This window comes from Plectrocnemia conspersa, unplaced genomic scaffold (genome assembly GCF_051122295.1).
Source record: "Plectrocnemia conspersa isolate PC_06_02 unplaced genomic scaffold, ASM5112229v1 ptg000003l, whole genome shotgun sequence".
NCBI lineage: Eukaryota > Metazoa > Arthropoda > Insecta > Trichoptera > Polycentropodidae > Plectrocnemia > Plectrocnemia conspersa.
This window is the reverse complement of record NW_028277167.1, coordinates 7,935,249-7,952,312: the sequence shown is the minus strand read 5'-3', so window position 1 is coordinate 7,952,312 and position 17,064 is coordinate 7,935,249. Positions and strand designations below refer to the sequence as shown.

General features: G+C 33.7%; 1 protein-coding gene across 10 annotated transcripts in view; it reads right to left on the bottom strand.

The window, feature by feature from the left end:
- Window positions 1–17,064, bottom strand: part of brat (tripartite motif-containing protein brain tumor) — a 133,094-nt gene that overhangs the window by 56,844 nt on the left and 59,186 nt on the right. The window lies entirely within an intron of this gene.

The following is a 17,064-nucleotide window of genomic DNA, read 5'->3' as shown; positions in this document are numbered from 1 at the left end:
GCTATTCATATATTTAATAATGAATCACTAAATCAAACACAGACAGAAAGTCAATGTCTATCTTCAGCGGCACTAGGCCTGTCTAACTTTTATTAAATAACAATCGATCGACTGATTCACTCAATCGAATTGCAGCAACTAATCAGCGTCAATTACGATTGTCTCCGTTACACACGTCTGAATTAATGGTCGCTCCAGCGGATGCGCAATATAGCTAGCCCATCGTTTTAGGGTCCATGTCATAACAAGATACTTTGTAATTTAATATTATTTGAAAACGCAATATATGATTTATTTAATTATTTAAGATGCCGATTCAAAGTATCTGCTTACGCTGTGAACCAAATCCGATTTATCCTTTGTGTCCGAGAGGTCAAGTTGACGCTTTCGATCGCGACAAAACCATAACAGATCCAATCAACCGAAAAGATCCGATATCTGAGATAGGTAGCTGTCGGTTACCGTCGGAGCTTTTCCTCCGCAGATGACAAATTGATCGTGGCGTTTAAAAAAAACGCACTTGCGCAAGCTCTATTTGTATCGGTTCGAGTGGCAATAATTCACCAAAAATAAACCGCGCCGGTCTTCCAACCACTACTACAGCTACTTAAATAAACACTCGATTGGGAATTCTAGCGGCACGCAAAACTTATCAATCACGAATAAACGTAGACGGTTGGTTGGTTGTTTATGTCGGAGAACATCTGGCGGTATTTACAGCGTGAAAGATCGAAAAATGTGTGTGTATCCAAAGTGAATTTCCACAGGCACGATCTTTCGATTGATGTGGATAGAAAAAATAACCCTTGAGTGCGGAATCAAACATTTTATACAAAAAATCTGTTTTAAAAGTAATAATAATTTGTGATGAATATTTTTCCCTATTTTTTACACGAAAGGGAAGATAAATTAGCTATGGAGTTGATGATACAATGTGACAGACTCAGGCGATGTATCATAAATTACAATCTTGATGAAAATGTCACATATTATTTCAACGAAAAAAACAAGAAAAAATATCCAGAAATGAATATTGAATAATCTACCAACCGTGCACTCTATATTTTTTTCAATTTAGACACATGAATTGGTTTTTTTTAAATTAAAACAAAGAAAAACTAATTCAATTGAGTCTAAATAAAATTCAGGATAGAAAACAAAGGAAGAAAAATACATTCAAAAAAATATTTTTTCAAAAACTGCCATTTTTTATATAACCGATCATTTTTTATATAAACGATCAAGAAACGCAACGAGAATTTTTTCGATATTTTCACACGCGATGTAAAAGTTTCTATTGAATGTAAGTATTGATTTATATAGTTTTTCAGGTGCTGATTGCTGGAAAAATAATGAAAAAAATCGAATACGTACAGTTTCTTCACAAATCATACTTTTAATTTTTAATTTAGTAAAATTAAAAGTACAGTGAAACAGGTTTTATGTATAATACATACATATTTATGATATTTTAAATTATTATTTTATGTGTTTTAACACTGTTTAAAGATAGTTCAAATCAGAATCAAAAGCATTTGCCTCCAAAGTAGTGAAACATGCATAATTACAACAATAAAACTAGTGAAAACAAGTGTCTCTCCGCTCCCTTTGTCCACCTACATTGTGTATTTAGAAGCTGTGCAATACGCGTATCATAGTGCTCCGAGCTTTGTGAAACTAATTTTTAAGTGTGTTTTTTAAACGACAATGGCTTTCCGATGATGTGTTAACTCAATGGATTGTTTTTGCTATAATTATACTAAAAAAAACAACAAAGAAATATTTCAGATTTTGTGGAAAAAGTGTATTTTGCTTATTTTGGTATGAAGTTGGAGGATCAAGGCAAACTTTGCCCCCACTAAAAGTTTGTTCGATTTACGTAAAAGAACTGAGGCAGTGATTTCATTGTAACAAGCAATTTTTTGAAAGTTCATTTGAAAGAATGCTACGAAAATCTTTAACAAACTTTTGTGATGATCAACAGAGTGGTTACACCAAATTTCCATGGTTTCTGTGTGAATGGGACAAGCAATGTATCAATAATGTATGGCCAATCAGAAATACGTTACAGAATGAAATCTAAAACATTGAGAGAATGCCTTATTGATCTGAAAAAAGTTCTACTTGCACCATTTCACATTAAGCTGGACCTGATGAAACAATTTGTTGTAGATTTGTCAAAAAAAGGATCACGTTGCAAGTACATCTGTGACCAATTCTATCGTTTTTCAGAGACAAAGATGAAGGATGAAGGATGAAAATTTAGAAACAAAAATAAAAAAACGTGAGAAAGAGTCGTGGAAAGCATTTAAACTCATTCTAAACAACTTTCTTGGAAATAAAAGAGTCAAACTACAAGTATATTGTTGACAATATGTTGAAAAAATCAAATTCTTGGGCTGTAACAAGAATGTAAAAGTACATTTTTTTCAAATTATATCTAGGCTACTTTCATGAAAATTTGGGTGCAGTAAGCGATAAGCAATGTGAAAGAATTCACCAGAACATAAAGATAATGGAAATGCGATACCAAGGAAGATGGAATGTGAACACGCGGACTTTTTCTGGATGTTAAAAAAGAGATCATCCTTAACAAGTTAACAAAAAGAAAAAACGTTGCTATAAGGACTTGTATTTTTTTAAATCTATTGGAAGCTTTCTTAGTGATATTAATTTATTTATTTGTGTATTTCTGGTATATATTAATTGTCAACAATAAAACGCAAATATCTCAAAACTGCATTTTGTGTCATTTTTTATCTTTTTATGAAACAGACTTATGTGATAGAAAACATGGACGACATTTTTAGAAGCGGAACTAAAATTGCATAAAAAACAGTTAACGAAATTAAAACAATTTTCAAAATTAAGTTTATTGCAGGCCTGTGTTATTTTTTTACTTAACCCTTTGAGTAGTAAGTTAATTTATACATATTTATTAATTTGGTAGTAAATACCTGGAAGTGAGCTAATTTGCCGTATTTTTTCATAATTATTTTTATGTTATTTATTATTATTTTATATTGCACTTAAAGTACATTTTTTATATTGCACTTAAAATTATTCTACTACTTTTGTGGATTAATATATTTTACATATTTTTTACATATTATTCGGCTTTTGTGGAATTTTTTATTCAGAGGCTCTCAATATTTTTTTATGAAATCTATTATTTCGTACTCTTCAATTTATTGCTATTATTTTATACATAAATCATTTATATTAAATCAAATTTAATAAAATAGTTATATATGTAAATAAATAAATACTATCTGGAGTACCTCAAAACAATGAAAGATCGATCGCCGTACATGTACGGCGATACCACTCAAAGGGTTAAAGGAAATTGAATTAATACTATACGCAAATATAATTCATAAATGCATTTAATAAATAACTGTGAGTAGATTTTTATTAAAATATTAAAACCAATATAGATATTAATTTATGACGGCACTTGTAAAGTGATAGTAAACACATATAATAGTCAACACAGTAGATTCTTTGGTGCTGGAAGTGTTTAGATTTTACATTAAAATTCTTTATTTATTTTTTACATAACCACACAAATTTCGATAGCGTCTATGACCTCACAACCACCTCTAACAGCATAAGCCGTATTACACTCATACGTATCCAGGGATGAAATTTGGCCATAAATCTAGATTCAACTTTGATGATGTCCAAGTATACACACATTTGCGGCTTAAGGGTTAATGGCTAATATAACAGTCTATTTGGGTAATCTTCGGATTATGGGATATTCGGCCCAGAGCGAGAGAGAGATCGCATTATGGACATTCTGTGAAAATTACGCAAACGCGATTCGTGCCAAATTACGCGTGGTCCAATTCATCATTTTATACGCAGCGTCCCGGCGCGGTCAAAAGGAGATCAATCAAACTCTCGCAGAGGACGTTAGCCACATACACACACAACATCTAAAACGGTACTCAGAATCAAAATATTTACGGGTAAGGTGAAAATCTTTTGATCCGAAAACGTTTGAGAAGCGGCGCGGCGGCTGCGTAATCTCCGGGAATTAATTAAAACGCGAGACAAAGAACGCGCGCGTATATATACGGGCTATTGACGATTTGAATTACTATTCGCTCCGAATCGAGAATTTATTGATCGACGTAGCTAAAACGAACTATCTTTATCTGACGTTTGCCTAATTGGCTGTGTTATCGGTGGATACATGTATTTAATAATCTGGGCTGATTTAATTAAACTTAATATTTGGATATTTTAAAATCGATCTCGATCGCGTATCTACTGTAATGCTTATCATTGTCTCAATAAATTAGTTTGAATTCAAATTATTATTCATATTTATTATATTTATACAAAAATAGTTACTCACGCAAAACAAAGTGATTACACAACAACATAAGCTTAAGACATAAATTTAAAAATCCGTGTTTAAACTTCTTAACAGTTTAAAAAGATGATGTATCTGGAATTTTCAACATCATAAATAACATTAACGATGTAAATGTATAATTTTTAAATAAATACACGGAAATATAATTTATCGAATGTTTTTATCGAGATACTTTTAAATGGCCATCTAATATATTTGTCAACACATCTTATATATTTTATAATGGTTCGATTTATTTTGGATACTGTTTACGCTTGAAGATTGATGGACTATTGTAATAATACGCGTATGCTTAAAATATAACAACACAATCCTCTTTTGAAGATATTTTATTCATTCGCATATTGCAATAACCATGGTTTTGACATTGAAAGTGATTGGCAATAAAATCCCAACTATATGAAATGAAGGAACTATTACATTCTGCATAGGTTATGTATGCCGTATTATATTATACTATGCATATAGATAGAAATGAAACTTATGTAAAATAACGTTGAAAATTCGAAGAGTGCTTTGAGTGTTTACTTACACTTACACTGACCTACGTGTTGAGTGGTTTAGGCAAATGGTCAATGTGAAACCGACTATACGATACCTAAATCATAAATGTATATAAATTAAATTATTAACTTCTTCTGTATAACACAATAAGTTAAAGACAAAATAGTCTAAGGCGACAATTCATTTTACAGATAATGTTTTATAGCAAAGCCAAAGGTTTTCCGGGTAAATTAGCACAATAAAAACACGGGACACTCGTAAAACAGTATTATTTTTCCCAATGACAAAATCAGTGAAAAGCGTCAGCGAGCACACAAAAGCTCCGGCGCCGCAAACGTGAAATGAGCCGGAGTGGGGGGCAATAACAGCTTTTCACGGCGCGGAAAAGCTTTTGTTTCATTATGAAAGTTGAAATAATGAAAGTGTGAGGTGGAAATTTTCATACAAACGATCATTTCGTCCCGTTGCGTTTTCTCTCTCGCAATTTTTATCGCCTCCCTAGTCCACCATCTTAATTAACGATAAGGCTCTCTGCTTCGAGTTTCTCCAAATTGCGAGTTAATTCGCGAAAAATAAATATAAACATGACTAATGGCTGCACGCGAATCGCAATGAGAAAAAAACGGAACGCAGATAAGAAAACCGTTAAACATAATCATAAAAATTAAACAAAGAAAATATAATTAATGAGCGTTCAATTTAATGATAACGTTATCAATAACGTTCATATTGAAAACGTTAACTAAATAATGCGTGAAATTAACCGATACTTTAAATAATATTTTTTTTAATCATAAAATCATTTATATAGTAATGTTTTGATATCAAATATTGAAGAATCCCGATTATAGGTAGCACAAATAATAAATAGTATTACATATTAAATAGTAATGAAAAAATTCTTTCAAATTTTTCAAAAGATCAGTGTTTCAAGCATCTATTATAGATAACATATAAAGATATAAACCAATGGTTCTACACAAGCAAGCAGCAGTAGAATTTGTTTCAAATAGCTGTACATCTAGCTCTCGATAAAATGCTTCGATCCAGTTCCGTTTCAAAGGTTTGAGGCTTCTTTAAAATGCATCTTTTCACGTTGATTTGTACTCAATGATGATAAATTGAACAAATTAAAACTTTCAAATCTTCAGAAGACGAAAGCTATTAAATATTTAGGAACCACCCATTCGAAACTGAGTATCAGAATTGACGATATCGATATTCGAATAATTATTATTCTAGCGAATTATATCAGAATCAAGTTGCTAAACAGTATGATTGCTTCACATCTGACATTCATAATTTGAACTATCATATTAGGGGTACCCAAAAGAAAGGACGTTTTTATATTAAATAACTTTGACGATCAGTTGTGACTTATTAGTTGTTCGGGTCTCATGTCTTTCTTTCGGTAGTGTTAAGATTATCATATGGAGAGTGCGTTACGAACCTAACAACGACAAAAAAATATCCCGAGTTTCAATGGAAGATTAACTAGGAAGTGTATGCACTGTCAAATCATTTACAGTAAAAATTGTAACAAAGTAATACAAATTAAATAATTTATATATTTAATACATATTTTAAAACATTTTTATGTAAAGAAAATCTTAAATTAGTTTACTTGCAAATAATTATTCATGGGGTGTTCACTGTTCTGACCAGACCTACTCTCACTCGCACCTAACCTATCCAATGGCTCTACGGTTAATCGCTTGCAATTATGTTGCTTGTCAAACACGCTCATCTGGCAAATCTTATTCATTGATAATGTAATTAGCTCATGTCGGAGAGTTCACACTCACTAGTTAAAGCATACATTATCTAGAGAAAGTATAAATGAAATATAGCACTGTAAGCTTTAACCGTTTCACCGTGGCTGATTTTTATTAATATGTGAGAGGCACCTATTTCTGAAATATTTTTTACAATATTACGGTTCAGTAAATTCAAGTGATTTACAGCTTTAAAGTATAATAAATAACCATATTATTAGGGTCAAGGGTTTATGGCATCTTTAGGTGCCTAATGAGTACCGGCGATTTTCTTGATAATTTCTATAGAAGCCATCTGCGGTGAAAGAGTTAACTATAACTCATAGTTAATGCATACTATGTCTAGCCATTGTATACTTTATCGAAATTTAACACTTAAACTGTAGCATATATTTAGTAAAACGGTGTTTTAACTAGTATACACATAATTTCACTAGCGGTTTAAGTGAAATCATATCCGAATACATTTTCATTTAATAGTGAAAAAAATAGTGAAATTATATACTACTCTACACTGTCGTTAAAACACAAATTGAAAGTTGCAAATCGGCCATAAACATAACCTAATGAAAATGCAGAAACTATATTTAGTTTTAGAACTTTCATTAGGTTAAGTTGTGTTTGGTTAATTCGCTTAGGTTAGGTTTGGGTTTGAACAGAAAATCGGCGTTACAGTGAATATGTATTTTTAGTGAAGTTATATTTTCACTAGTACATATACACATAATATCACTTACTAGAATAGTAAAAATGTATTAAAGCATTTTATTTATAATTTCACTGATCAATATCAGTGAAACTGTATTTATTTTCTGCGCGGGTGCGTTTTGCATTGCGCGGAACTTTTTAGGCTTAACATATGATGGATCGCCCTACAATTATTTTTATAATTTTCATTTAAAGCACATTGACATAATTGTATTGTCCATGAATATGAGAATAATAGAAAACAATATTTTTATTTTTAAATATTCACTATTTTGATATATTGTATAATTAACTTTTTTAATATGATAAAAAGGACGCAAGTGGATATTTAACACTTAGATCAGCATATAATTTTAGTAGTACCTGTCAGATAAATTACATGTTCACTAGTAGAAATACAATATATGCATATTTTAACCGGTAAATGTAGTCCGATGTAATTTTACTGAAATACCAGCGAAATTATAATTTTTTTTGATCCAATCTACAAACCAATTTTTAAATGGCTCTACCAAAATCTCTTTCATAATGTGAGTGTTATTTAGTTTCAGTGAAGTTGCAAAGTCCAAGAAGTTTCAAATCCTTCTTTGTTTTTCTTAAGCAAAAAAATCCAAATAGACCTTTTTTGAGCTTCCGTAGCAATTTCTTCTCTTAAAAAAAAAAATTGGAGATGGCCTTTGAACAAAATTTTCGAAATGATATTATTTATGCTTGCACTACACTCTCTGGAAGTTGGCCAAGGATGGAGAATATAGTGGGTTACTTCGGTCGAGTTCGGTTCTGCCCGCTTTAAAATCTCTCGGAAGTTTTCCGAGGTTACCGAGAACGGGAGGTAAAGTAGGGGTAATTCAGCTTCGAGCGCTTCCGAACATTGTCGGCAAAAGGACCGGAGTCAAAGGGACCGAAGTCGGAGCTGCTCTTTCGAGCGCGAGCGGTGAGATACTTCCTCTTTCACTCTCTCGCGTGTTAAGTGACGACAGTGAGAGAGATAATTAGAGACTCTTACTGACATCTTTGAATATTTTAGGGCACCAAAAGGGATTAATTATATTTTTGATAGTATATTCTTCTAACATAAATCGTTATTATATTTTTTTTCATATAAAATTAAATAATTAAAAAATAATTAGTGGTACTTGATTTTGCTTAAAAAAATCGTTTCGAATATCCTTATGTATTTTTCTAGATCGGTTTATATAAATGTCACACCATAACGAATTCTCATTTAGAATCGAAGACGACAAATTCTAGGATAGTCACAGATGTGATGTTCGTATTCTGAAGTATCATTTTTATGCCTTATGGCATTTTGCAAAAGCCGACAAAGATTTTGCGTAAATTGAATATTTACGACCAAAAAGTTTTCACTGATATTGTATTGGTGAGTGCCCACACAAACTTAATAAAATGACAATTTAAAAATTGCGATTATTTGGCACATAGCACGCGCAAATATGCCAGCTGTACGTGACAGAAGCCGCCGTCCGGACGGCATATGAAATTTGTGGCAGTGTGGTCGCATACTCGAAGTCGTAGGTCTCGGCGGACTTCAGTTGTAACTTCGGTTCTGACAACTTCCAGAGAGTGTAGTGCAGGCATTAAGCGTCCAAAGTAATTTGTCTTTCTGAAGCAAATATTCCAAAAAAACTACACGATGACCTTTTTTCAGGTCCCATGTTAATTTGTCCTTCTTTAACCTCTTCGAACAAAAATTTCTGAGATGGCCTTTTTATTTTTAGTGTCCTACTTTAATATTTTCAAAATCTAGTCACCTTAGTTATAGTATTTCAGTTCATCTGGAAACCATCCCTCAAGGGGCTTATAGATTAAAAATCATAGGTTAAAAACCCTAAGGGTAGAGTGTCTATAGTGTTCACTAACGACATGCTTTCTACACTATGATTATAGCCCTTCAAGAGGTTTGTGGATTAAAAATCATAGGTCAAAAACACGCTTATCTACTCTGTTGTCACCAGCAAAAATGCAAGAATAGTATACCCAGATCCTAAATCAATTGAAACCCTCTCTAGTTATGTCACGCGTTTAAAACATCTCTCTTTCCGACACATCGGCGGTCATTTCCTGCGCTTGGACCTTGTCGGAATACGAAACGACATTATTATTATATTTACGTTAACGACCACATTTCCTACAGCGACTCGGTAACCAGCGGCGTTTATCACGATCGTCCACACATGTCAATCTAAATTAGTGTCAAAGTACCCGAAGCGGCCAGAACCTATACGAAACTAGCAATTGTAGCAAGCGATCAACGTCTGCTATAATATAATATAACTGATGATGAAAAATGAGCAAGGTTTGCAGTAATCGATGAAATCGATTCAATAGACGATGTCAGTTGCAGCACGTTCATTTAATAATAATTTATGCTTGGAAGAGCTAGATTATGGTCAAGTGGTAACAAAGAAAATAGATAAGACGCATGTATGGCATCAGGCGATAATGGACCATTAATCAAAGCTGCTACTGTTTACGTTTTGGCATATCAGAATGTTTACGTTCGCCGGTGGCGTTTGACTTACGCCAGAAGAAGGTGAAAGCAGACGATCATTGGCGTTATTCTGGCTCGTATGAAAATAATATTATTTCTGGATCGGTGAAGACGAACGGCATCAATGACCGCTGAGTTTTATTAATAACCTACCAAAGGACGACGGTTCATTACACATATCCACACTACACATAGGTGGATATGAATGACCCGCGTGTGGCGCACCTACGACGTGACCGACGACACATGACTCGAGAAGACAATGAAACGACACTTGTTCCGGCTGTTGAATGTGATTAATTCCGCAAGCGCGAGTCGCATTCTTAAAATTCATGAAGATAAAAGATTTGCTGAAAAACTGCTGGAGAATGATTAATGCGTTAGATTTTCAGATTCGATTCCCGGATACTGAATATTAGATGAGAATCGTACCGCGTGACGTATAAGACGGCCTTCGAGCTACTTTTTAGCACAAACGAAGATTTATGGACAATATCTAATAATACATACGACTAAGCATGTTTCTTCCGCATAAAGAATTATCTTATGCTCCGCTTTGTTAAACTGAATCGTAGCGACGTTATCGGAACAATTTTTAACGGTCATAAATCGTAATCAGTATAAATTACTAGTTAAAGTCAGAGTTAAAATTCATATCTTCTATTACAAATATTTTAAATGCATTTTGGATACACACACGAATGACCTTGGATTTGTACTGATATATGTATGTATACAAAAATCATACCAAAACAAATTTTACATGATAAGCTGTTTTTTTATCAACATTTATTCAAAATAGCGCTTTAAAAAAGCAATTAAAATAATTAACTTTATTAATGAATCAATTTATTTATTCAACCGATTCAGGTGGGTTACGGAATAGAACTCAACAGATATAAGGTATGTATATGTTTTATCATTTTTTTCGCGTTGTCCAAAATGTATCAAAGCAGCTCAGACACAACAAAACGCAAAACAAACTCTCGACGGACGGAAACGGCACATTGCTAAATTTGCATCGGACGAGACAAGGGGTCCGGGGTCATATTTGAGCGCATCGCAAAAACGCATCTCGTTCGCAGGAAAACGCTCGTTAAACAAATTAGTGTTGCAAAGCAGCCAAAAAAAGCCATCGGTTCATGTCGCATCGAAACGATTTTGGAGAGACGAGACAGGAAACCGGCGAGCGAAATAAACTGAACGGTTCGTGGTTCGTTTGTCACGTTAAAGGGGAAACCAGAAAATTGTTTGCCATTTTAAACCTGCGTAATCCATCATACTTAAACAAATAATATATTTTTAATTTATTTAGTTATTCATATATTTATTGTAAATCAGATGTTGTTACATGATAACTGGGTCAACACAATCAACAACCAATAAATGAGTAGTGAGACACCAGACTGAAATGATCAGACTGACACCAAAATGAAAGTCTGTCATTAGCGCAATATTTAATCACGATATTCAAAAATAAATTAAATTAAATCTAAAAAAACTTAGTGATGATCGATCGGATTTATAATTAAATAATAATTACTACTCTGATCTCCCAAACACGACAGCAATTAAAAAAGACAATGGTTCATATGGGAAACAAACCCACATTTTTCGGGTATTCATGCTTCTTTTTGATTAGTCACTTTTTATATCGAAATACAAGTACAATAAAAAATGTAACAAATAAAACACTAGTAAATCGTGCTGGTTTTAAATTAAGAGAAAAAATAATCAGTAGACTATTTTATATGTATTTTATATATATTTAATGAAATTGTATAAAAAAATCAGCCCGACAAAAAGTAATTTATATACAAGTGTAAGAAGTTTTTACTTTATTAAAATTTCAATTATAGAACATTTTTGACCTCTCTATTTTTTTCTTTATGATAAATATTATGAAATTTATGTTTAATAAATAAAATGTTTTCTTTAAATTTTATCTACCACTAACTGTTAGCACTTATTTCTACAGATACTCTTAAATAATCATATTTTTAATTCATAATGTGTACCAATAAACTAAAAAATAAATGTTCAAAAATTTTATGAGCCTCTGATCCATTTTAAACAGGTTTCAGGGCTAAATATTAGCCTAAAAAATTCGGAGAACCTCTAAGATAAGCAAGGGATTAGTGAATGTGCGCAGGAAGACCGATATATGATGATAAAAATGACACTCAATTTCACGCATGTATTTTTTTTAATGGAGTTGAAATTTCAAAACGCACAATGTGTTGACTGATTCAGTTAATGGCTCTATATTTTGCATTAGGAAACTCTACAGCGAATATGCATTTTTCAGTGAATATATACTATTACTAGTATAAATACAATTTCACTAACTAGGACGGTTAAAATGTATCAATATGTCGGCTCTCGCGTTAATTTACTGTGACCAAAATGGTCATCCATCAACAAGGAAACAAGACAATAGCGTAAAGGACCACACAAAAGCACTCGTTACGTACAGAAAGAATCACAACTGTAAATATTCTCCGTCATTGAAAGAACATTTCTTTGTTGCGAAACAATAAATCACCGGACCCACAACATTCCCCTTGGACAATGCCCATCAAGCAAATGTCATGTTCTAAGAAACGAGTACATTTAATGGCTGGATGATCGCTGCATGATTGTGATTCGTTAGCAAGCTTTGCAGCACTTAGTATTTAAGGTTTGTATCCAAGGAGGAGAGGTCAGTCACAAGCAGTCATTTGCGGACTCCGCCCGCGAACAACATACTGTCATGGACGCTCTTCACAATACAAGCACCGTAGCAGAGAGGGAGAAACTTCCGCTGTACACCCGCTGCCACGCCAACTACACTCCCACGGACATCATCCCTGCGCCAGTTTCTCCACCACCGCTCGGAAAAAACATCTCGCCATTTATAGTCTGTCGCAATATGTAATATAATCTAATAAAATTCTACCCTAAAGGTTTACAAACCCTAAAAAATCAATTGAAAAATAATTTCACTAATCAATATTAGTGAAAACGTATTTATTTGCTGCGCGGATGATCTGGTACATGTACGTTTGGAACATTTTGACTTTGACAGTTACGAAACTCAAAAACTCACACCTAATCTAAGTAAATAATGAAGTTGGGTTTGATCAGCAAAAAAATAAATTAAGGCTTAAAATATGAAATATAAAATATACGCAAAATAAAAATATTTGTTAAAAAATAAAATAAATTTTGATTGAAAGCAAGAAAAATACAAGAGAGATAATCACATTTATTTTTATAAAATGTTTCATTCATTTATTTACAGACCATTATCGTAGCAGTGCCATCACCGATGACATTACTTTTCAGAAGAAAAACAATCGCTTTGTTTATATTATATATAATATGAGTCCAGCGATTACGACACAAGTTTACACACATCATTGTTCTCCGCCACATTGCACCGACGTAAACATTATCGTTTTTTTTGTGCTAATTTTTCCCTTTCATTGTTTACGATCCGTCATATTTGTTGCATTAATTTTCCGCGCGCCGATTTTCGCAGCGGCTTCTTGTGTGGTCGCGTGGGCGCCCGCGTCGTATGCTTATGTGCATTATCTACTACTACTGTCTCGGCGCAACGCAGTCTGTTTATGAATTCTGCGCAACGCAAACAAACCAATGACCGCCGACAGTCGTCTCAAGGTCTCTTTCGCGAATGCACTTTTATCCTTTGTTAGGCAGACCGCGCCGGTCTCTTTGTCTGGCCTCTAGAACCGACGTTTATGATGACCGAGACAGGCGGACGCGCTGCGCCCCTTCCTGTTTTGTAATAATTGTGACTGTCTCGACAATAATTCTCAACTACCGGAAACAATTGAAGAGTTCATTTGAAAAATAATGCATGTGTTAAAATATGTTATACAATGTGTGTAATACATATTTATATAAAACAATGTTACCCAAAATTTTATCATGATCGTACGCCACGCGAAGAGTGATCTGAGATGATTTTATTTATTTATCTACGCTGATTTAGCTGTAAACACATCTGGCTCGTTTATCGATACATTTCAAACGATAACTACCCATCAATCCGGGCATCGACACCGCAAAACGGGGCGCCCCATAAAAAAAGCAAATCCCAGCACACATCGCATGGCAAAACACCAAAAAACACATCGAGCGTGCGCGATTCGATAACTGCCAAACTTTTACATTCATATAAATTTTCAATAAAGCGAATTTACGACCGGACTCGATACGCTCAGGCTACTTTTACACGCGAAGGCGCTACACCGCGTGGCGCGGCGCCAAATACGCAGATTTATCTATAATTAACATCGGCGAAACGAAAAATCGCAGTACAGCGGCTGCGGCCCTGAACAGGGTCAGCCGCGCACGCAGTGTCCCATATATGTAAATATAAACGCGCGGTCAGAGCGCAAAGGGTTATCGTCCGGTGCGGCGCTGCGGGGCACGCGTTATTAGGGCAAGTTCACACGGCCGATATAATTATTGCACAGTAGATAATGACAGGCAGAATGCAATTTAAAAAGTGGCATGCTTAAGATGCAATTATTATTTATTATAGTAGATAGGAACAGACAGAGTGCTATTTATAAATAAAACATAAGTCGCTAATATATTTTCACACCGATATAATAATGTATATAGTTTGATTTGTATGCATCGTTCGATGCTAAATGTTCGTCTTTTTAGATGTGTTCATTAATGAGTCACTAATTGTTCTACGGATAGCAATCCATATAAAAACTTGAGCCATTACTGGCTCATCATTCCGCATTTAATACATATAATATTTAATGGAAATAAATAGTGTACACATTTGGGTCATATCTCTGTTTAGAATTTAGAACGACAAACTTTCGCAGACAAGTCTATTTAATACATACGTACATAATCATAATACTAAAATTTGCTATTCAACCTTTTCATAAGCTAAGAATATCTCTTAGGAAAAGCCATAGAGAGCGCAATTTCTTTCATCTACATACACTGAAAAACTCCATAGATCAAAATAATAAGCATATCAATTTAGTTGATCGTTAACGTCTAAAAGCAGTAAATGTGAAATATTCTGCTAGTAAGCTACTATTTTTTTAAAATAAAAAAAAATCGCAAAGATTAAGATTTTATTATGTGCATTTAATTTACTAGCGCAGCTCCATAGCCATTTTATAATAAAAAAATATACAATTGGTTACGCAGTAACTATACGGTAGTCGTTAAACTTTTTTTTATGGATTACCTCGATTATTATTACAAGTACAGTATAATCGAGTATAATGTACATATCATATAAGAGAGAAAATTAAAACAGCAATCTAATTTATTTATTTCATTTCTTTTAACCTAATATTGTCAAAGTAGTTGTCCAAATTTGTTAAAACAATTACAATTTTTACTTCATCCACAAGATCACTTAAAATAACAAAAACCGAATCCATAAAATACAGAATTTTTCAAACTTTCACATTTGACTATTCAATTCAGTATTACCATTTTTACTTAATTCACAATACGATTGATTATTTTATTTTATTTTATTAATTTATTTAGCTTAATAGCTAATCTTTACATCTAACAAATTTAGTAAACATATATAAAAAATATATAAAAAATACATAACAGAAAGAATATATAAAGAAATACACAAAGATAATAACAAAAACAGCAATGGACCTAAATTAGATCTCTGTGAGACACCTCAATTTAAATCCTTTCACATTTCTTTCATAAGTTTTGCTTGTACTAAATTTTATTTATTTTACTAGTTTTTACTGTGGGGGATCCTATTCTTGAAACTCACGTTAATGGCTGTAACCAAAATGAGCATTAATCAATAAGGATAAATTAGACAATAGTGGGATCACCCAAAAGTTATTATTAAACGATTTCACATAAATAACACACAAGGATTCTACGGTGCATTGAATGAATATTTCTTTGTTACGAAATGGTCACGGGAAACAATATAGCACCGGAAGACAAAAATCACCGTGAGGCCACAACATTTCCGTTGCACAATTCGACCTCGGAGATGTCCTGCAATCAAATGTCACTTTTCAAAGGAGTATACATATTTCGTTGTTCTAAGAATTGAGTGTAACGATTGAATGATTGTGATTGGTCAACAAGCTTTGCAGCCCTGAATACTTAAGCCTGGTCTCTAATGAGGAGAACGCAGACAGTGGCAGACACTCAAAGGAGCAGATTCAGCCCACCCGCGGACAACATACGGTCATGGATGCTCACATCCCGAGAGGGACTCCAGCATACGAGCACCGCAGCAGAGAAGGATCAACCTCCGCTATACTGTCACTGCCACACCAATCAGGATCTAAGGATCTTCAACAGACATCATCCCTGCGCCAGCTTCTCCACCACCACTCGGAGAATAACGATCTCGAACATCATAGTCTCGCAATATGTAATATAATCTAATAAAATTCTCACTAGTTTCCATCTGCGTCTTACTGGCTGCGAAGTCACACCCAAAATGGTTAGAATCTCATCCACAGCAATGGAACTAAATTATATTTCAGTGGTACTCCATGAAAAACACAATTAAATTCCTAATACACTATGTGAATTTTAGTGTTTTTAATTTTTTATAATGTCTATTAAATCTGAATTTGTGAATATAAAATTAATTCTGATTGATCATAGTAGATTAGGTTGCTCTACATTTTTTAAGCTGATTGCCATTTTAAAATCTAGAAACATTTCATTGTCTATTCCTTTTGTCTAATTTGATATAAGTTGTATGGCATGTCACGCTCTTTGTGAGGTCTTGGGCTGCTTACTTATACCATTGTCTACATATGAAGACATCATGAGAATATGTTTATGTATAATCATGTAAACTATTGTCTTGAAAGGGTTTCAAGAAAGGTAATATCCTTGCAATACGAAACTAACCAGCCAGCGTCCGTGTAAACGCAACCTTAATAACCATACAGCTGCGTCTGGTTAAATATAGAACGCGTTAAAAAGTTATGGGGCCGGTGGTGGTACATTGGCGTTCGTTGCGTTTGCGTGCTATGGATGCAAGCTGGCAAGGTTAGGCCAGTGCAAAGACCTCGGCGGCCACTTGAATTATCTCGCAATTGATCCACACCGAGAGAGCAAGGTCGGTAACCCTCAGGCCGATGATTGTCCACACGGCGGCTCAACCCAACCCAACCCAACCCGGC